At 38.4% G+C, this 21835-nt stretch overlaps 2 long non-coding RNA genes across 6 annotated transcripts; both read left to right on the forward strand.

Annotated features, from left to right (window-relative positions):
* Window positions 1–422: 422 nt before the first annotated feature.
* On the forward strand, window positions 423–12988 carry LOC142413951 (uncharacterized). 3 transcript variants are annotated; one of them, XR_012776941.1, is made up of 4 exons: window positions 423–6293; window positions 7849–7977; window positions 8843–8988; window positions 12872–12988. It is a non-coding gene; the product is annotated as an uncharacterized LOC142413951 (long non-coding RNA). The 3 variants fall into 3 exon arrangements; XR_012776942.1 differs by lacking the exon at window positions 8843–8988 and having other exon boundaries at window positions 423–3449; window positions 6252–6293; XR_012776940.1 differs by lacking the exon at window positions 8843–8988.
* Window positions 12987–19369, forward strand: LOC142413952 (uncharacterized). 3 transcript variants are annotated; one of them, XR_012776945.1, is made up of 4 exons: window positions 12987–13096; window positions 14269–14377; window positions 17819–18652; window positions 19218–19369. It is a non-coding gene; the product is annotated as an uncharacterized LOC142413952 (long non-coding RNA). The 3 variants fall into 3 exon arrangements; XR_012776944.1 differs by having other exon boundaries at window positions 17819–17908; window positions 18523–19369; XR_012776943.1 differs by having other exon boundaries at window positions 17819–19369.
* The last annotated feature ends 2466 nt before the right edge of the window (window positions 19370–21835 follow it).

A 21835-nucleotide genomic window follows, 5' to 3' on the forward strand; every position in this document is an offset into this window, starting at 1 on the left:
GCTGTGTGATCATTTTCGTTCAGCTGTGTGAATGGTACTGCAAGCTTACATATTGTTGCACCTTTAGATCTGCGCAGTTAGTGTAAAAAAAAAAAACCCACCCTCTCCCCTCGCCTCCCACATACCTTAAATGCTTTTCCATTAGGGGAAGAAATTTCAGTACTGTGGGTATCTTTAAAGTATTTTGATTATTTGTGAAGAACGTGCAAAGTTGCTTTCCTGAAGATAGAATGGATTATTTTCCAGAAGTTCCTGCTATATTTTTGAGTAGCAAAAAGCTAAATAAAACGCTCTATTTCTAGGGGTTTTTTTCTAGCCATGCACACTGCTTGTCCCTGTGTGGACACAGGCAAATCAAAGTATTTAAAAATATTAAATTAATACTAAAGAAAATATTTTGGTAGATTTAAATATTTCTTCTATTAAGAATACTCTACATCTGGTCTGAGAGACAGCAATAGATTTGGCTTGACCTGCTAGGGTAGTCCTAAAATGGTTGATGGTATTACTCTGTGGAACTTCTCAAAGAGAAATAAAATTGGATTTTTGTTTTTGTACGTGTTCTAAGATGATATGCCAGTGGTGTGCAAGACAGAAATATCGATTCATTTGTATGTTTGGTTTCTTTAATTAGATAATACGTGTGATTTCACCCTTTTGACTGCACTGAAAAATAATCTGAAGCAAAACAATGCTGCTGTCAGCTCCTTCCCCCATGCAACAAGCAGCAAATGACATCCTCCAGGCAAATTAAAACCAAATCCACTCCCAAGGGTTATTCTGGAGGCAGTAGTTCGGTTCATAAAATGAATCTTGGCAGATACAGGCCATTCACACTGAGGAAGGGCAGCACTTTTAAGAGACAAGAAGGCAGAATGCCATAGTAGTCTTTCCTCCCTTTGCAACAGGGAAGCTGTTGGCTGCCTCCGCAGAGCTACAGCCTTGACATACAGACAGGCTTCTGGTCAGGCAGCGGCACTGTAAAACAGAGCGAGTGTCTCGGGCTCTTGTGGGAAGCACCAACCCAGCTCTCTAACGAAGTCCTTCCTCTGGGCAAGGTTCCAGTTCTCTGTAGTAACCACTCAATTTGGGATGATATTCTCACCCAAAACTTGTTTGGGTTAATTGCAAGGATAAGAGGACAATAGACACATCACATAGATGAATCCCGGACTAAAGGAAAGATCCATTCTTCCACAAACAACTAGGGTGAATAAATAAATACCTGTGGGGTTTTTTTTTTCCCAAATTTATTTTACTTTATAGCATCAGTCTCATGTTTGACTTGTCACAGCTTGCAATGGTAAGATTTAGTTTGATACTAGGTGGATACTTGAGTAGGTGCATACCTGCTACAGTCAAGCCTTTTAACTAGTTCAGGCTTCTAAAATTTTCCCAAAATGCTGGATAAACTTGACACAGAGATATTTTGTGAAGACATTTGAGCTAAACCATCTTCTAGAAACCTAACCACAATTTCTCAGCTAGTCGACCCAGTCCATTCATGCAAGGCTGTGAAGCTTTAGTGTTTCATACTGGCTGTATAAGGAGCTATTGTTTTGAAATTCAGCTGTTGCTAATGGCATTACTACTGAATTATTGTATGATTGTGCATTAAAAAAAACTCTCTCTGTGGAGTGGTGGTTTAGGGACTGGCCTTATTAAGATTTATTTAAGGGTTTGACTTTTTCATATAAGTAATTCACTGAGTCTTTTTAACTGTTGTCTGAAATGTACTGAAATACGGTAGTTCTAATTAAGTGGGATGGATCATTCCAGTTCTAGTAGTATTGAGCTGTAATTTATTTCTTTCCCAGCAAGTTTGTGACATCTAAGCCTGGGTAGATAATGATTTACCCAACTCGGAGCACTGCACTGTTGGTAACTGTAGTTAGTAGTGATGTAGTAATTATAGGACACCATAATAATATTCTAGAGGGAATGTAATTTGTAGAAACTGCTGGGGCTATGAATCAATGCACGGGTGGAAATAAACAATGTTCAAGCAGGGGGAGAGAAAACTAGGAAGACCTATTTTAACAGCACCAATTTTACAAACGTTATTCCATTTAGGAGGAAAAGAGGTACAGAAACATGGTCTTATTTTCTGTTCTCTAGCAGATTACAGAATTATCATGGTCATGGTAAAGGTCTGATCAGAACCAAACAAGTTCTAACAGGGCAAGAGGAGTTTCTACTAAGGCCATCAGATATTAGTATGCTGTAGATACTTGGTGTTTCACCATGAAACTGAGGATCTGAGCTAGTAGTTGTAGAAGGGTTTGTTACCAGTTGTGGGTTTTGGGGATTTTTTTTTTGTTGTTTTGTGGGTTTTTTTAAGGATTCTGAGTTTTGATAGTGATGTAAGTTTTGAATTTGCTAACCCAGCTCAGCTGTTTGGGATGGGGCAGATGTGGCCTCATCCCAAATGATATATTTTTCTTTTTGGGTGCTATTCCCAGAGATGTTTGGCAAAATGTACTTGTTAATTCTAGAGATTTTGACAAAATGAGGTAGCTGTGATTTTTTTGGAAAACATGGTTGTAAATTTTTTAAAGACATAAGACATTTCAAATTACAATGTGGTCAGAAGATGATTAAAACATGAAAATACTTTGGCAAAAAAGGTACCACTTTCTGTTATCAGAGTCCAAAAAAGAGCAATTTTAATTTTAAAACGACTAAGCATATTCCAGTGTGTAGGTGTTTCTTTGAGAACTGCTGTTAGGCTTATGTTCCCAAGCATCAGTACTGAGCAAGCGTTTTCCAGCCAAGTCTGAAAGTTAAATGCCAATATAGTATTGTGTAAACCATCTAAGCAGACCTCTCCGATTGCTTTTGTGTATTCACAAGAGTGTTAGCCTCATGAAAATTTATACTGCTTAATGTTCCTGTCATTTTAAAGTAAGTTAAAAGTTCATTTGCGTTAATACAAAAGGTATAAGATGTCAGGGTTGCAGTATTACTGCAACTATCAAAATAGTTGCAGCGTATTGTGATAATGCTTTTGGGCATGTGCAGCGGTGCTTCAGCGACTGTCTTTACATAGTATTTTGTTCTTGTGTTTATGTTTTCTTCAGATACTAACTGCAGAACTTGGCTGGCTTTTTGCTAAAATGTTGGTCACCCAGGCAATTTGATCTTACCAGAAAGTTATCTTTTTTTGAGTTCTTTGCCATCTTGCATTATTTTTATGCTCTGAAAAGTCAGTGCTACTAAACTTGAGACTTTAGGATTTGTATTTGCTTTTTGGTTTTGCATTGATGATCATTTCGTTTCTCCTTGAATAAAATTATTCAGAAAGAAAAAACCCAAACAATCAAACCACCAAACTTCCCCTGTGGAGCGTTGTTAGTGAAGCAGGTATGCCCTGCTTCATCACGCTGGAAGATGAGGTTTTTCACGCTGTGCTGTAGAGGATGACTGAGGACAAGTGCCATGTGGCCCAGGTGATCCATCCCCCCCCCATCATGTTGCATGATCTCATGCCTATAAGATGGGAGAGTGCAGATGATGTAGCACAGTTCAGCTGTATGCAGGAGCAGGGTGCTCAGAGAGGTTATGGATTCTCCATCTGTGGAGATGTTCAAAACCCAACTGGACACAGTCCTGGACAGCCTGCTTTTGCTGGCCCTGCTTGAGCCAGGGGGTTTGGACTAGATGATCTCAAAAGGTCCCTTCCAACCGGAGTGACTCTGTGACTCTAACATTCAGACCTTCATGTTAATGTGTTTACTAACGAGCGAGGGAAAGCTGCTTGCTTAGAAGTGTTTAGACATTCTTGTGAAATGCAGTCCAAGCGTTGCTGCCCTGACCTGTAGAGTGGGGCTGATGGCAGCACCCAGTTCTGGTGCCTGCATGGTGCCATTGCTGAGCACGGATGTATGAACTGGGAGTGCACTGAGCAAGGAGAAGTTTCTGGAAGTCAAAATGAAAGAGTTTCCTGCTTTCTTTCCACCATATAGCCTTTCCTTTAAAAGCTCTTTCTAGCAAGAGTACTTCATACTTTTTTATTGAATGGTAATCTTTGTTCGTATAGCTATGTTGTAATTTTCTTGTGGAAACTTTCCAAATCATGGGATGTATCTTTAATGTAGTGGTGTGTTTCGGGGTCTACGGTCTGCAGGCATTAGATGAGGCCTTCCAGTTCGTTGACTATTTAGATAAGGGCACCCCACTGCTAGAGTGGCTCCAAATGTCTGCAGTTAGTTCCTCTGCAGAATTAATGTTCATTACAGTGATTTCTGTTTTGCGGTGTGGTAAATAAATAAATAAATTTGAAGATAGATTTGTGTATGCAATAGTTTGTTTAAGGTTACAATTATGGAGACCTTTTGATATTTAGACATTCTTGTTCTTTGAAGTTGGCCTATCACTTTGAAAAGTCACAAGATGTGATCAAAAGGAATGTATATGAAAAGCGAGGATCAAAAATGGACAGTAAAAATGAGAAAAAAATCTACTAACATTCGGTTGGTCAAACATTCCTCTCTCACTCCCCAAATTGGTTGAAATGATGACACCACACTGCTACAGTCTAATCTAAATTCAGCTTTTTCCCAGTCAAGGAAGAAATAAGCTAAACTATCATGAGCAAAGAAGAAATCTGACGGCAGCTTTTTACTACTCTTTCTATTAATGCAGGAGTAATAGGCAGGAGTTCACAGCTTTAGCAGCCATCTTATTCTAAATCTCTTACATCCCTGCTTGATAAGGCCAAGATATATTGCCTTGAGCAGAAGGGCATGGAATATCTGGCTCTGGCAGACATGCACTCAACGTTTTGAGTATAAAAGGAGATAAATACAAAGAAAGCATATTTCTCCTCCCCAGCCCAAAAAAACGAATAGAAAAATCAAAGCAGATGAGGCATTCCACTGGGCAGGAAGAATAGGATTTTCTGAGTCTATTATAGAGAGGAAAGAAAGTAAAACTATTGAAGCGAATTAAATAAAAATAAAAAGACCAAGCCTAAGATGACGTCAAAGATTTACATAATTGTCCAGATGGACAAAAAGAGTCATATATATGTGAAATTGATAAGATCTGATCACACAAATCAGAAATGGCAACAAAAGGTGTCCAACCAAGCAGAAGCCAAAGGCTAGATGATGATTGCCTGGGGCAACATCAAAGGCTGCTCGGCAAGGCAGCAGCCGAAGGCTAAATGAAGTTTGCCTGGAGTATCGTCAAGGACAGCTAGTACAAATGTTAATTTGAGGGAAAATATTTTCTCCCTTTCTCTTGCTTTCTCTCTTCATGTTTCCTGAAAAATCCGTAACACTTTTACCTCTTGAAGGGCATGTATTTGACTCACAGCTGGCCTCCACTACTACATATTCTTTGCTTTTTATGATACCTGCAGATGGAAACAAAACCAAACTATTTTCAACTTCATGACCACCTTTGACTAAAAATTGAAAAGCTTTACAAAGGAGAATCCAAACTTCCTTTGCTTTGCTTACGTATTTATTACAATTAATCCATCTGAAGAACTCCATCTTGTGTCTGACGCCCAGCTGACAACGTTTGTGTGGGGTGAGGGAGACATTCTCCCCACAGCTGTACACAGAAAGAGGTTTGGCGTGAGTGTGTATTCTCCAGTCTGCTGAACGGCACTGCCATGGATTCTGTTGGTCAAAACCCGGGTATTATTTCAAGCTTTAGCTGTGCATGCTGGAACAGCTCACTCTTCTGGTATTGCTAACAAATCTCTCATAGTTGCACAATTAAGCATAAATGTTACAAAAATAGAACATTTGTAACATTTCAGAGGGCCATAAATTATTGATTAGTCAGAATAGAGATCTTTCTAGGACTAAGACAAGCAGAAGTAGGGAATGGGAATAGTAGCGCCAGAGCTCAGCGTGCTGCTTGGTGCAGGGCCAAAAAATCTCACCTGCTGCTACATGTGTATGTATATGCCACTATGAAACCTGTCTTGGGTGAAGTGGCAGAATAAGAAGGACAACATCAAAAGAGTGACAAAGGAAACAACTTTTTCTCAATTTCACGGTGTATAGGACAGATCTTGATCATCATTAGACTCTCCTGGAAGCTTTTCCCTGGTGCAAGGTTGCTGGACCTTGGCTTCTAACCAGCTTAAAACCAGCGTGAAGCAGATAATGGCAAAGTAAGAGCCTTTTGTAGTACTTGGAGCTGTTGGCAATAAAGAGCCATACCATTAAGAGCTAATGCAATTAAAGTGTCCACATGTCATAACTTTTTCCCTTTCCCCTCCCTTATAATAGGTGTGCAGAGACTTCGCCTGTTGCCTTTTCTCATCTGAATGTGTAAGTTGAATTGTAGCACTTGAATTTAAAATAAATTGTAACTGGTTTGCAACATATGTATCTCCCTGGGTTTCAGCTGAATTAATGCAGATGTGTTACTGTAAGGAGCATCTAGTTTAAAAATACTGTGCTGAGGAAAAAAAGCTGGCCCTGGTCTCAAACTGTGGTATTGATCTCTGTGTGCCTCAGGGAATCGGGAACAATACGTGTATAACGTGTACCTGAATTGAGCTAATTGCACGCTGTAGTCTTAATCATCTAAATGTTCTTGTGAGTATTACTAAGCACTTGCTTCAGTAGTAGCTTGTGGTAACCTCCCTATAATGCAAAAGATTTTTTTTTTATTATCTGCTTGTTGTTTTTTGTATGTGATGCCTTTATTTTCTGTCCTTCTATGTAGAAATGATAAATAAGAGCCTTTTCCTGTCTTTTTATGCATAGTTAGGAGAATAATCATGCTACTGAGGCTGTTCCTAATGGTTCCCAGTGGAGTTCTTCCAAGTTTTCAGATTGGTTATATTTCATATTTTCATATTTTTAGTGACCCTTGGTGCAAGAAGTAGACATATACTAATGAAATCTGCTGAGGCAAACTCACGAAGCATTCTCTACTCAGGGAGAAATCAGAATATAATATGGAAAGAATTGGAAAACTTTAAAAGTTAGGATGAAATTTAGGAGTACAATGTACAAGGTCATTTAGAGATTCATATCAAATGTTTCTACCACAAATTATAGATCTATCATAGGAAGTGACAGGAGAAGGAAGAAGATCTAGAAATGCGGTGGGTGATCAAAGTATAACCATGCAATGTGTCTGCTGAATAGGTCAGTGGGATACTAGGACGTATGAGTTTTTCAGTAGATACAGGAAATATTAATTTTATTATGCAAAGCCACTGCATGCCCATGCAAGTAGAAGGTACATCCTCTGTCACTGAATACGCAAATATTTTTCTTAGTTTGCCAAACTCAACTTTCAAAACAGTTCAGTGAGTGGGTCTCTGTGGGTGGTCTCAGGGAGTGAGATGATAACCTTGGTTGTCACAGGTTTCTGTGGAATGCGTGTTCAGTTAAATAAACAACTAATCTGAAATGAACAGTGCAATCAAGAGCAAATATGCTGATTTCAGTTAGTGAAACACATATCCTTATGAATTTAGCAAAGGATGGTAACGTGAATAAAAACGTAGATTATGACTGAAAGCTCATTCAAAGGAAATGGAAAGTTGCAGAAGGGTTTTTGCTTTTCTCCAGCCAGGGATATAAAATAGTTTAATGATGTTGGCTGGGGTTATCTGTGAAGGGAGGTGAAAAAGGGTGAAGTTTACAGTGTTTATGTAAATGCATGCATATAATTTTACCCTGTCTTATTGGAGCCTGTGTTGTTGTCAGTGGTAACTATGTGTGTCTTAGTGAGATATGAATTATTAGCATTAAATATGAATTGTTCTAGCTAGAACAAGGAGGCCTGGCAGTGGCTTTCCATTCATGTTAGTTCTCTTTTCTTTGTGTACTGCTACAGTCTCTTTCATTTTTCTTTCTTTTGAAATAGGTTTAGTTACTGCAGTTATGCTGAACAGTGACAAATTGTGTCATGGCGTTGTGATGAAGACAAATACTTTTGGAGGAGAGAAGAAATCTGAAATTTTCACTGGTGTACTGAAGTCTGAAGAGGCAAAAGGTAATACGTTATAAAAGGGTCTAGTTTCCAAAGTATCCTTCACTGAGGCATGCCACTAATTCTATATTATGGCCTTTCCTTGCAAAAAGTTACTGGCTTTCTTAAAACGAGACTGATGCACTTGGAAGCTGCCTTGCTATGTAAAACGGGTAATACGATATAAGAGAAATGTTAGTAATTGATCATGAGCCCATTTTTCATGAGTTTTATGTAGGGTAAGGAGAGGAGTTGCTACTGTTGCAAGGGTCTCTCAAAAAGTAGATGGTACAAGCTGTGTCATGTTTCCAAAGGAATATATTACTACCTGTCCTGAAAATTAAGAGTGTAAAGAGGTGCCAAGGGAGCAGGTGAAATGTTGGCAGGCAGCTTACAGTCCAGAGTGAAAGCAGTGTAGGGTTAGAGCTCTCAGTTCCACTAATCCCAAACGGATAGGCCGCTTTGCCATCAGTAGCTTATGTGGGGCACCTTCATGCCCCCCATATAAAATCTTAAAAAAATAGCACTACCTTTTTTAGTATCAAGAATAGCATGAAAAGAACAGCATGAACATAGGGTAGCAAGACTAGCAATAATTTATTCCTTATCTAAATTTAAAGTAAATAATACTTCAGAGCAAAAAAGTTGTCTTGTATTCTGTCTAGACTCACTTTAGCCAATGTTTTGCCAGACACAGCAAGTATGTGCAAGGATGCAGGTTACAGGAAAAACTGGGGATTCTAAAATGCTGCTTTATATTTTCAGAATTTCACTCTGGGGACACTATAAGCAGAGAAGCTTTTAAAACTGTGAACAGGGTGATGCTGTTTGGTTCTTTAACAGCAACATAAGCCTCATTGAAATGTTTTTCTTGGGTTTGTCTTTGCAGGAAAATTGACCACAGTCCCATACTGGAATACCTCCCCACAGTAAGCTACAGCTCCTAGTTGGTCACATTAGTGCTGTCATTGTCAACCACACTGGGGACAACTCTGACACTCAGGCCATTGGTACAGATAGACTTCTGTCCACAAGGTCAGGTGTGTGAGATAAAAACTCTTTGATAAAAGAGGAAATCAGTTCAGCTGACAGTGTAGACACATTTGGTAATAAAAGTCACTTTAGTCTGGAGTAATGAATAAATTAATTATTAAAAAACCAAGACCACTGGCACAAAGTTAACATGTGGTACTTAGGAGATGAGCCATTTTTTGCAGTGTTTTTTTCTGGTTGCTTCCTTTGTGTGGACTTACGGAAAACTTCTTGTTTACTGACTTTTTCCTTAATCTCCTTTTATCAGCTGGACTGATGTACTTCTCCCTAACATCTTCTGAAGAATGACCTGCTTGTCATTCCCAGAGAAGCAGGACTCTTCAGCTGACTTTCCTCTTCTGGTCTGTGGTCTCACTCTCTGCTTTCAATTCTTGGAAACAGTGGTTCCAGGAAAATGCATTTCACATGCTCTCAGCTTTGCTTTTTCTTACACAGATCAATGATGCTGCTGTAGCTTATGATTTCCTCTTTCTATGTTACTCTCATCCAGGTTTCTTACCATATCCCCTTTCTTTCCTAATACGGCCTGTAGCAATGAGTAGGTCACAGAAGTATTAGTACAGGGTTTCCGAAGCCCATGGGTTTCCCAGAGTGGTTCATATTCATACAGCATATTCATACAGATATTTGATTCATACAGCAACGGAGGATCCTTGAGTGACATTTTCTAAGGAAGGGACTTGCCTGTTACTAGACAAACAGCAGTTAAAACAGGCAAAAAAAGATCATCTGAGTGGGACAGAAGATATGCTGAGAAACTGGAATAAAACTGTCGATCCTGTAGAACACAGTTGAACAGATTTCTCAGAAAAATAAGAAAATATGATTTGTCTAGTTGAAAACTGCCTATGGCATCAAACTGACTAAAATGGAAAGGAAAATAAAGCAATATATTGCACAGAAGCATGTCCTGGCAAGCTCTTGAAGGGCAGGGAAAGAACTTGACAAAAGAGGAAATTAATTCTGATTACATTGTTAAAATGGGGTCACCCTGATTCCGTAAGAGCCTTGTCCTTGGTTCAAACAAACAAACACCCACTAATTTAGTTTTGAAAATATAATAAATTAGGAAATAATAGTAGATAGATGAGGACTGACAAATCATAGGATTCCAGGGATCTGATCTGAAGCAGATCTTGGGGAAATGGAAGTGATGGGAAAGGGTTGGTGCTCATCAGCATATCCCAGGATTACAAGTGACTGAATTTCTAGGTTTGATGCTGTACTTCAAAGTGAAAGATGATCTTTATCGAGAAAAGTTTCAGCACGGGTTGTGCACTCTTTTCTTGGACATGTGACACACCACAGAGTCTGCCGTCAGGGACAGGCTGTTGTATCGACCATTACCCTGGTCTGCAGCAGCCTGCCTGTAGCTGGGTGCAGAGCTGCGCACACAGCACCGCCCGGGACAGTGATTTCACTGCAAGTATTAAATGGGGGACTCCTCGCATGGTACACGCATGGTGGCTCCACTCAGGGTTTGCTGATATTGGCGTATCTGGTTTTGAACTTTAGTTAAGCAAAGTTAGAATTAATCTGTTAGGAGAGTTTAATTCCCAGTTGTTATTTGTTACACTAATTTTAATGTATTTTTTTTATGGAAATGGATGAACTCTTGTCTGTATACTGACTTTATTCTCTGGTAGAAAGTTCAGCAGCAGTGTGATAGTTATAGTGTTATGTCCAAATTTACTTTCTGAAATACAGGATAAAAAGACAAAAGTAATGTTATCAGTTAGAGTTAAAAGCTAGTTTTATGCTTTACATAAAACATAGTGAATACAAGATGACTGAATCACATTTTTAAGGCAGTTTTGGACTGGCTTTTTTTCAATATACTGCTTCTTAGCAGAAGAGGCTATAAATCGGTTTATGGATATTTATGAGCTCTCCCCTATGATCCATGTAATAAATATGTAGGATTGAGAAGCAGTGGGTTTTTTCCAGGGTTTTTGCATGTACTTTTTTCATATTTGTTCAATTAAAATGCAGGAAATAACAAAGGATGTATTCACTTGCATCTACTGAAATCTGTAGATGATAAAATTTATTCTGCTGGGTTTAGGATCCTGTACTCTTAGGATCCTGTACTTTTATATATTAATAAGAGTACTTATTAATATATTAATTTATTAACTTTGAGGGGATGGACAGCTGGATTTGGATTGACTGGAGTTTAATATTTGGAAGAGCTGGCTGTGGTCTTTGTTTTCATGTACATCTTCGTGTAACCTTGGAGATTGTTCTTTTTCTTTCTCTTTCCTTGTTTTCTTTTTTCCCCCTTCATTTTTTTTTTTAATTTTAAGTGGGGTTTTTCTGCCTTAAAATAAAAATAAAGGGCCTCAATAGCTCTGAGGACTTAGGCCTCCATCTCCCTGCGCTTTAATTTCCTAGGAGAACTTCTGCTGGAAAAGTATGATCTAGTATAAATTCATTCACTCAAGAGCACTTGAGTCTTTAAGATGCTTCTTGGTTTTTTTTTTACTTTCAGTTAATGCTGATTAATAATTGATCTCTCTATCTACCATGACTTCCCTTTCCAGGAGAAAAAAGTGATTTGACATATTACTTTTTAAAAAAGCTTAAATTAATGAACACAGTAAATGTAGGCACACTGGTAAGCAGCATCCTGACCTAAAGAAGCAATTAAAAATAAATCACCCATCTCCAAGAAAGATAAAAATAATATTCAGCAAGAGTTGTTTCTGCAGCTTGAAAGCAAGAATAAATTTCTTAAAGCAAAATGAATGCTATAAGCACTCATTTTTGTGGAAGGAAAAAAGAGCCTAAAAATACTTAATGCACTAAAAAAACAAGAGCAAAGGCTGAAATAGCATAATCCTTTCCTCTTCAAAATATGGAAACGGGAAGGAACAGAGTAGGGAAATGGACCTTTAAATATTGAAATGCTTTATCTTAAAGGAATTGCTCTGAAACAGCACATTGGTAGTATTAATGCTGGCAGGAGAGTGTGTCTGTGGGAGCATAGAATGAAAATTATCTGAATAAATCGTGGAGCTCACTTGTCCACATAAAGTGCCTCTCAAATTTACACAGAAGTCCATGAACAGTGATATGGTTGTCCTCATGCCCTCCAGGACAGTGACCTACCTTGATTCTCATGAATGTCTGAGCTGAAATCCATATTCCCTTCGTATTGTAAGCACTGTGTAACACCATGCTGCATGACTTTAGGGCCTGACCCAGCTCTCACTGAAGTCTGCTTTTTACTTTAATAATGGGTGAATTGGGCCAGCCATAGTCACTTATGATCCCTGTCAAAAAAAGTACCCATTTCAGTTACTAGTGATGTCCTTTCAGTTTCTAAAATGATTTGGCGCTGTAGTGGAGCCTATAAATACCAGATTGGATTGCTGTGGCGATGGGAGAATAATTTTTTTTTTTTATGCCTAAAAGAATGGGGTCAGCCTCAGAGCCACAGCTAGCTTGGAAATGAAGTGGCACCTGAGCTGGTCAGGGAGAAAGGAACAGACTGCTTATTAGAAGCACTAGGGGATGGAGTTCAAGGCAGTAGGTCAAGGCTGAAATACTGGCACTGTTGAGCTCCTTGATTTGTATGTTGACTTCATTGGAGGCAGAATTTCACTTGAGATTTCCCTGAATAAGGGATATTCTTTGAACAGTTGACATGTGTCCACCCTCTTGTCATCTCTCCCTCATTCTTCTCCCTCTTCCTTGCATTTCAATATTATAAATTGTTGGATAATTTATCAGTTCTTTTTGAAGCATGAGAAAACTTGGCAGAGAGTACAAAGTTGAAAGTAACTCATTCTATAACAGTTTCAGATCCATGCTAATCATTAATTTTGAGTAAAAGTGATTTTCTTTTCAAAGGGCTTCTCAGAAGGCTATCTCCGCATGTGACTAATAGGACGTCATGGACATGGCAAGCCTCCAGGGAGCCCTCAGGGAAAAGAGCAGCATCGCTGCAAGTTGTAGAGTCATCCAGGGGAACCCAATGTAGAGACATCCAGGGGAACCCAACGACTCTACAACTACTTGTGTAGGAATTTCATTGCTTTGTTTGTCTGATTGCAAGGTCACCTGTGAAAATGCCACAGAATCTGAGGTGAGTATTTACTTGATCTAACAGGCCCCATCCCTTGCAAAGGAAATCTGAGAAGTAGCGAGAACAATATATGACTTAAGGTCCAGTTCCATGTAGATTTGCTTGAACTGCTGAGAATTATAGATTGGAGTTTAATCAAAGACAACTGTCAGTTACATTTTCTCAATATTCATATTGAAGATTTTATTTTAAGTGGTTCACAAAATGCTTTTTACATTTTTAAATTGCTTCATGAGTATGGATCAATCAGCAAAATATAGCAGTAATGAGTTCCTTTTAATAGCAAAGAGCTCACTAATTACCATGCTGATTATATAAACCAAGTTTTTAGCCAACAAAAAAGCTCCTGCAGGCACTGTCCTTCCACCTGCTGAGGGGTGGGCAATTCTAATTAAAAATAAGAGGAAATAATGTCTCTTTTTAGTCTCTTTCAAATCCTAGGAAAAAAAATGTGCTTTCTATATGTGACATCATCTGAAATTAGTAGATTTCCACAGGTCTTTGAAAAGACTACTGCCACCAAAATTAAAAAATAGCTTACCACAAACACTGTCTTTTTTCTATTCAAAAGGAAGGTCTTCCAGGTGTGAGGTTTAATCTGGGGCCTGCCAGTGAACAGGTGTTTGCCATTGATTTCATTTTGGCCAGGATGTATTTTCTGATTTCTTTCACTACACCAGGCTCTGTTTGGCAGCAGGGTGATGAATGCTGCGCACTGATACCCAGCAGGGTGTCTCTGGCTGTCCACAGACATATTATCAGTGGACTCTGGAGAGCTGTCATCAGCTGAGTTTGTCAGCAGAAGATCCCCACGCTCTCACATGAGATGAGTTCTCTTGTAGGCAACATTAGCTATGCTAAACTGAAGCTTAAAATGAACGTTTGAAAAACACCATGGGTTCTTAGCTATTGCAAAGCTGGGGATGGTGTGTTGGTTATGGCATTAGGTTGGAATTTGAGAAACCTATGTGCTTGCAGGCAGCTTGGGCAAATTGCTTTGCCTCTGTACCTCATCTGAAATGTACCTTGTTAACACATGAAAAATCATGAAGTGCTTAGAGGCTGGGGCTAAATAAGGTAATTAGGTACACTTTAGGCAGAAAGAAGCAAAGGAAAGCAAGTCTGAAAGCTTTTCTTATTTTTGTTCTGTATTCTTTCTGTATTTTTCAAAGGAAAAATGAATTCTGGGAGATGCATAAAACCCTTTCCCTTTAGATGATTTGGAGGAAGAGAGAGGGAACAGTGGTGTATCCCTTGGGACTGCTGCCTGATCAAGACCTAGTGAGTGCATGCATTCACGGCACTAATGCAACCTTATTACTTCCTAAAATAATTAATTCCTGTTGGATTTATGGCTGTCACACAGATTAGATTGTTGATGCTACGGAAATAGTTGTCAAGAAGCTCACTTTCACAATTTATTTATTTATCTGACTAAGGAATTTCTAATGCAGTTTAGCTTTTATTCTGTATCAAGATGCCTTTTTTTGTGTGAGTCAACTGGGAAAGGTTCATAACACATAGGTCAGAATCTATAAGCAAGGATGTTGGAGGTGATGCCAAGCACTTAACATTAAGAACTGATGCAAATCCCAATTTTGTCTAGAATAATCGCAGATGACAATGTTACTGAATATTCAGTGTCTCATTTTAAATGTGTATGTGTGCTCAGCCTTGCTTCTTGTGGATAACTCTATTTATCAGAAATTCAAATCCTTACTCATGTTGCAAGCAGAGACCAGGATGTGTACAAACTTCTTGCTCCTGAAAATACCACGTTGATAGCAGAAACGTATGTGTGAAACAATGCAGATCGCTTTTTCCACCGTTGATTTTTTTCTGTTCTGCATGTAAAGAAAGAAATTCACTTTTCAGTCCTAGAAAACCAGTATTTTTTGTAAGTGGTACAATTCTTTAAAATGTAAATGAGAATCCTCTGCCTTCCTTTTCTCTGTGGGAAAATAGATTATTACCTTTTCTCTTGGAATACTGTCATTCAAAAAATCTTAATAAGTAAGGAAAAAATTGAAAATAAGGATGTTTCATTTTAGTGGGATAAAATTGTTTATTTGAATGTCAGGCACAGAATATTAATGTTTTTGCACAGAGAAAAATGTGTAAGAATTGTATTATTGTACATTTTATTTAATTTATTCTGCCTGCAGGTACTAATTTAATTCATTTTCATTGATTTAAGGAGTGCATTTGAGGTGAAATATTATGCTTGAAGGCATCAGCAAGTGATATGATAGGACTGTACCTGTAGTTCAGAATGAAAAGATAAAAGGAGAAGAAACTATTACTCCTAAGGAGAATTAAAAAGGAGGGGAGGAAAGCCCTTTTTAATAATGGTTCATTTTCTTCCTTTTTAGTACAGAGTGATAAAAGGAAATAAATTCATGTTCGAAGCCTCAGACATAGTGTAAGGTCATTTATGAGGATGTTATCTTCATGGGAGAAGAAAAGTTTGTCAGAAGTTGTTAATGTTGAAAGTATGGAAAGTGGATTAAAATATCACAAGGAAAAAACAGATTGTCAAGATGACAGAATAAACCTGTATACCTGTTTTCCAATTTTCATCTCAACATGAAAACACAGCATGATACTAAGTTTCAGTGAAAAGAAACAGAATATATCGGTCAGCAGCTTGGTGGGAGGGGAATCGTATTTTTATAAAGCAGATATTGGGTTTGATAAAACAGAAACACATTCCTAAATTAATGGTTGTGTTCTCTGTTGCAAGAACTGTGCTTGGACAGCGTCCAATTTTTACTTGGGTTGTACGAAAAGTTCTGGAAAACCTCTTTTCCAAATCACAGAATCACAGAATCGTATAGGTTGGAAAAGACCTTTAAGATCATCGAGTCCAACCGTAAACCTAAGACTACCAAGACCACCCCTATACCATGTCCCTAAGCACCTCATCCAAACGTCTTTTAAATACCTCCTTGGTTTTGGGAATATACTCCTCAGCAAATCTATCCAAAATCATGGCACAGTATTTCAGTTATGCAATAATGTAAGTCCATTCAAGAAGCTGTCTTGGCTTGAAGCATGGCTTGCTTTTTACCTACCTGTTGCAATTCCAGTTGATTTGCTTTCTTTGCTTTCCATCCCTCCTCATAAGCCATTTTCCTGTTTTATTGAGGAAAGAAATGAGAAATGTAACATTTGAGAGAAAAGAATATTAATGGATGTATATGACAGTTGAAATGCATTTGAATTATTGGTTTTTATCTTTTGTCACTAGTAGTGCTTAATACCAAATTCTCCAGAGCCATATGATTAATACTGTTTTCATTTTCGTTCCTGTGAGAGAGAAGTATTTTCCTCTACAGAGTTTTCCTTCTTTTTATTTGCATAATTGTCTGCTTTGAATCTAACCATAACAGAAAAACCTGTTAAAGGCATCATCTCTCCATTCGTGCATGGCCCCTACTGCATATATTCAGCATCATTAGGGTTGTTTTTTTTTTTAAATTTGCAGCACTCTTTTGAAATAGCTTTTTTTGGCTGAAATACAGTGTGGTAAAATAATAACTACACCTTCCCTCTTTCTCCAGGTGTCCTGTTTTGTTCTTTTCTTCTGGTTTTTTTTTTGTTGTTGTTGTTTTTTGGGGTGGTTTTGGCTGTTGGGTTTTTTTTTTAATTCATTTTTTTTAGTCACTACACTCTATTACTTGGCTTAGGTATTTTGGGGTGGAGGGAGTTGGTTACCCAGAGATGTATTTTTTTAACATCTACTGTGTAAATTCTGTTAAGTAGTCTGTGTCAGCAAGCCCATCATTTCAAAATATTTATTTAAAAGGGCCTATTTTACACTTCTTTTTCTCTATGGTGAGTCTGTGCAAGGCTCCTCAGCAATCTCCTGAACTTACTGATTCCCTCCTTCCTTTGGGAAGGGGGTTGGTTTCTCCTTGAGGGAGAAGAGGGCACTGCTGACAAAATACACTGCTCTCAGGTGTCTGGCTCTGGACTTCTCCCTCCTGTTCCCGTGGTCAAAGAGCAACTCAAAAAGATGTTTTGGACAATGTAAAGAAAGCTAGATTCTCACTGTTTTTTGTGGTATGTTTTGGTGCATCGTGCTTCTGTGTGTGGAAAAAAGGAAATGTAATTTGAATTTTATGAGTTGTGAGTTTTGGTTGTATTTTCAGTGGCTGTGGAGGTGTAAAACACATGGGCTAGAAGTGTATTTATTGATCTCTAAGTAAATAATAAAATGTGATCATTTTCTATCCACCCTAAGAACTATGTGCTGAATGCATCATTCTTCTCCTTTCATGAGTTCAGGAATTACATTAAGGAAAATGAATTTTTTTTTTTTTTTTAACAGAGTATTGGGAAGGAATTAAGCACCATAGTTCCACCAGCTTGAAAATCGTGGAGATACATTTATTCAGACGAGGTTTCCTCTTGTGCTCGCTGGTATCGATGAGACCTTTGTAGTCTGCGCTATGATCAGCTCTATGTCAATTTTAATGATACCATTTGGCACTAAGCTGCTATGCTAATGAAGCCTATGGTACACTGAAAGGCTTTAGTGAATCAGACTAGCTGTTTTAGTTCTGTATTTCACTTTCAGAACATTTTCCCTGTTTCCCACAAGGAACAGCCTTAGCTGAATGGTGGAAACTTTCTATAGCTTATGAAAAATCCCAGGTTTTTGTTACGCTTTATAATAACTTGCTGTTTATTTCTTTCTGATATCACAAATATTTGCAGAGACCCACTTTGACGGATAATAACTGATTTAAATAGTCAACATCAAATACAAAAGGTTTATGAATACTAAGCAAAACATCTTGACAAAAGGTGAGCAGACTATGCAAGGGTGATATAGTCTGCATGTTTCAATGTCTCTTTTAGTGGAATCACATCTTTACTTTCAATTTCCTCTTTAATGTAACATACATTCTGTAAATATTGTTGCTACTGACAAGAACATCAATTCATGTTATTCATAAAGAGACTTTCAGTATTTGAGCAGTGAATAGCAAGCAGGAGGAACAATTGCTTGCACTTTTATTTCTTAACATACCTCTGCTAAAAAAAGGAAGCAGAGTCAATTTACGTTTATCAAACACATACTGCTTTTGGGAAAGGACTGATTTTTAGCAGAAAACCATATGCAAGTGAAGGGAGGTACATTTGTTAAAATATATTTATTTCCTTCATGTATTAGAAATCGTTTGCCAAACAAAAGTGATTGGGGGACTGAGATGTTTTTGCAAGAGTTATAAAATTAGTGATTGTGAAGGGATCATTTTAACAGGCGCTGTATTGAACAGTTTTGCTCAGAGTAATTGGTGTAGGAGGTGTGGATGTGGATGTTCCTGTGGACAAAAATCTAAAGTTTAGTCACCATAAGTAAAGCAATACTAAGAATGATTGTATGGCAGTATCCAGTAAATGTACTTTGCGTTCAGTCTTAGTCCTTACCATGCACTTGCCATATGCTTTACTTCGCTGATGTCAGTTGGACCATGTGCGTACTTCAAATGAAGTGGGTGCACAAGCGTTTGCCGAATTGGAGTCTTCTTCAATGTAGTGATCAATGTGAGTAAATAGCAATTTCAATAAAACTTGGGGGCTACAGTGGAGTGGTGTTGACACTATTAAAGAGCTGCAAATCCAAAAAGAAGGGTTTGGGATGTGGGTGGAAAGCAGAATGGCATCATCTTGGAGTATGCTTAGTCAGTGCAGGAGGAGTCCTATGGAAAGAAGATGCAGAGTATAAACGTGTTATTTCCGGTTTCCAAATCTAGTGCCACCCTGCCCTGCCACGCTGTTTACCTAGGTCCAGCCAGAGCTGCATCTCTCAGAAATGGAAAACACTTTCCTAAAAGGCCGGTGCAAAATGCTAAGGAAAAGCTATTAAAATGCTTAGAGTATGGAGTAAGCTTATGATCTCAGAGCTGGAATTAGAAGAGCTATTGAATGCTTCCCACTTTCTAACCATTACGAATTGCAGGTGCTTGTCACGTCTGAGGATTTAAGTTAAAATCAGGGAAAAAATTGAGTCATTCTGACAGTGCAACTTGGCAAATTGCCAAGGAAGTCTAGGCAAGAGTTACAGCTGCATTAAACAGCTTAGTGTGGTGTTATCTTCTGCTTTTTTCAGCTGGAGAAATTGCTTTGCCATGGAAAGCAGAGACCAGCAAACCAGAAATCTTTATGAGTCGTGTGTATACACCAAGAGACACTGGGAGGGGAGCAATGGGCCATGAAGAAAGCCCTGCTCTTGCCTTGGTAGCTCTGGAATATGGGGAAAAACATATTTTGTTTCTGGGTTTTTTCCCTTTTTTTTTTTTTTTTTAAGCTCTGTTCCTTTTCCAATTCCCAGAAATGCCTTCCCTGAAAGGGATAAAATTTGCATTCGTTTCTGCATTTACCACTCTGTGTGCACACATATGCATGTAATTTTTATGCAGAAAGTGAAGGAAAAAGTGGTGTTCTACTTTACAGTTCAGTGTAATCTGGTACATGTTATTTGAAGAATAATAGCTAGCGGTATTGACAATGATGCATAAATACTCTGTGGCATGACTGCAGCAGTGACATTGTAGTTCTGCTGTTCCCTATTGTTGCTTTAAAAGACTGGTAGCAGAGATGGAGTGGGAGCGAGTCCCTCCTTTATGAAATGCTCTCTACCAGCCAATATTACTTTTGTAATATGTGTGCAAATCCCTAATGATTATTTTACTCTGCTGTCCTTTAAATAACAAAAAATATTCAACCCTGTATTTTGCTATTTACAACAGCTGTCAAAATGGATTTCCTACATGTCTGGAGTGTGCATCAGGAAAAATTTATCAGTTTCCTTAACAATACTTGGCTTTGCTCTGCTTATCAGAGGGGTAGTCCAAGTGTGATTAGATCTACTCATTATATCTTCACAATAAAAATGGTATTCCAGCACTTCCACTACAATATGCTTCTTACTGTGTCTTTTGTGAAATGCACACTGAATGATGAACAACATGCAGAAGGGAAAACAAGCATCTGCTTCCTGGAAACAAACATCCCTGAAATGTAAGTATTACTTCTTTTAAGATGAGATGTTACAGATTGGAGGGGACAAACAATATTAACTGAGCATTTTCCTTTTTATTGTCTACTCAACTCTGTTGTAAAAATAACTTTTTTGCAGCATTATGGATACATATGGGTGGAAGGGCCTTTTCAAAATAAGTACACAAGAGTTCTGCTTAATGATATTCAGTGAAGCCACAGGGCAGTGCGAGAGCTGCAGTCAGGAGGACATACAGTTCATCATTTTTATTGGGGGTTTGTATCACTGACAAGAAAAGTTGTTCTCCCTCTCTTATGTCTGTGTGAGTGTATGAGGTTGCTGATCATGGGCAGTTTTAAGTCCTTCTAAATATGCATTTCCTTTAATTCATTAAGAGACTTTCATGTTCCAACATATCCATTACAATGACAAACTGACACTGTAAAATTAAAAAGCCTGCAATTACTCACTTGGTTTGTATTTTAATCAAAGCTATTGTAATATGACTCTAGGGAACCATAAATGGCAAAACAAAGGGGTTGGGATTTATGTGGGACCTCTGTATACAGAATGTCTAAGTGGAGGGAGCTAGGGAAGAACAAAAATGCTGGATTTCTTCCCTGCATCCAGGAAGGATAGTTTCAAGTGTAGCTTGAGCAGAGCCTAAAACAAGTGTCTGGCCAGCTTGGGATCAGAGAGATCCAAACACACATGTCTTCTCTCTTTATTTTGGCTTTTGGACATTGAGACCATCCAATGAAACCATGATGGGCCCATACATTATTTTTATGAATCATCCTTCCATGGAAGACCTTAAGGAAGTAAAGCAATATAGAAGACATTTCTGCATGCGTTGTGGTTGTCAGGCAGGTAGTAATTGTATCGTTTGCTTCTCTTATAAAATAAAGTGGACGTGTATGGGTGCATGTTTGTGTGTAGGCAGGAGAGGAGACAAGTGTACTGCTCCTGATTTGTGGTTTGTGATTTCAAGAGGAATTTTCTCATTTTGTGTAAAGCAAGTTTGATTCATTGCCTGTATCTCTCAGGCTGCAGAGTTCTGACATCAAAAGGTGAGCAGTAGTGGGTATAGCAAGAGAGTAAAGCTCATTCATACAGTCCTGCTAGGGAAAGGTGTTTCCACTGCACTCTTAGTGGAATTGCACCTTCTGTACTTGCTCGAGACATGCACTTTGGGTGCCCTTCCCTGTGAAGTAGCAGGGACAGCCCATGTGTCACAAAGCAATGCTCTCAGAATTTTTATAGGAAGTTTTATGCTTTTCTGTATTGCCTACAAAATTTATACAAGACTGTATAATTTTGAAGGAAATTAAATGAACAAAACTGCTTTGAAGCTGGCATGGCAGCTGTGCCTTAGAACTTCTTTTTTGTCTCCAGGGTTCACATGGAAACTGCTGTGGATTTAATGAGTATTTGTCACTTGCATGGGAAAGATATGAACAGACATTCTCATTTTGGACCCAAATCTGTCTTTACAAAAGATGGAATAGAAAATTCTATAACAAAGCCAGCATTTTGGAGTGGCTCTTCCTTCACGGAGTTCCCCTGTGGATCTGACTGAGATGCTCCCAGGTCACCTGCATGCACAGTAACTAACCAGGCTTTCTTTGTAGCTTTGTGAGCAGCTGGGATTTGAATCTCCTCCTCAAAGAGTTTGCAAAACCCCCGTGGTACGGTAAGTCTAAGGGTTTCACTTCAGAATTTACCAG

This window comes from Mycteria americana, chromosome 8, assembly GCF_035582795.1.
Source record: "Mycteria americana isolate JAX WOST 10 ecotype Jacksonville Zoo and Gardens chromosome 8, USCA_MyAme_1.0, whole genome shotgun sequence".
NCBI lineage: Eukaryota > Metazoa > Chordata > Aves > Ciconiiformes > Ciconiidae > Mycteria > Mycteria americana.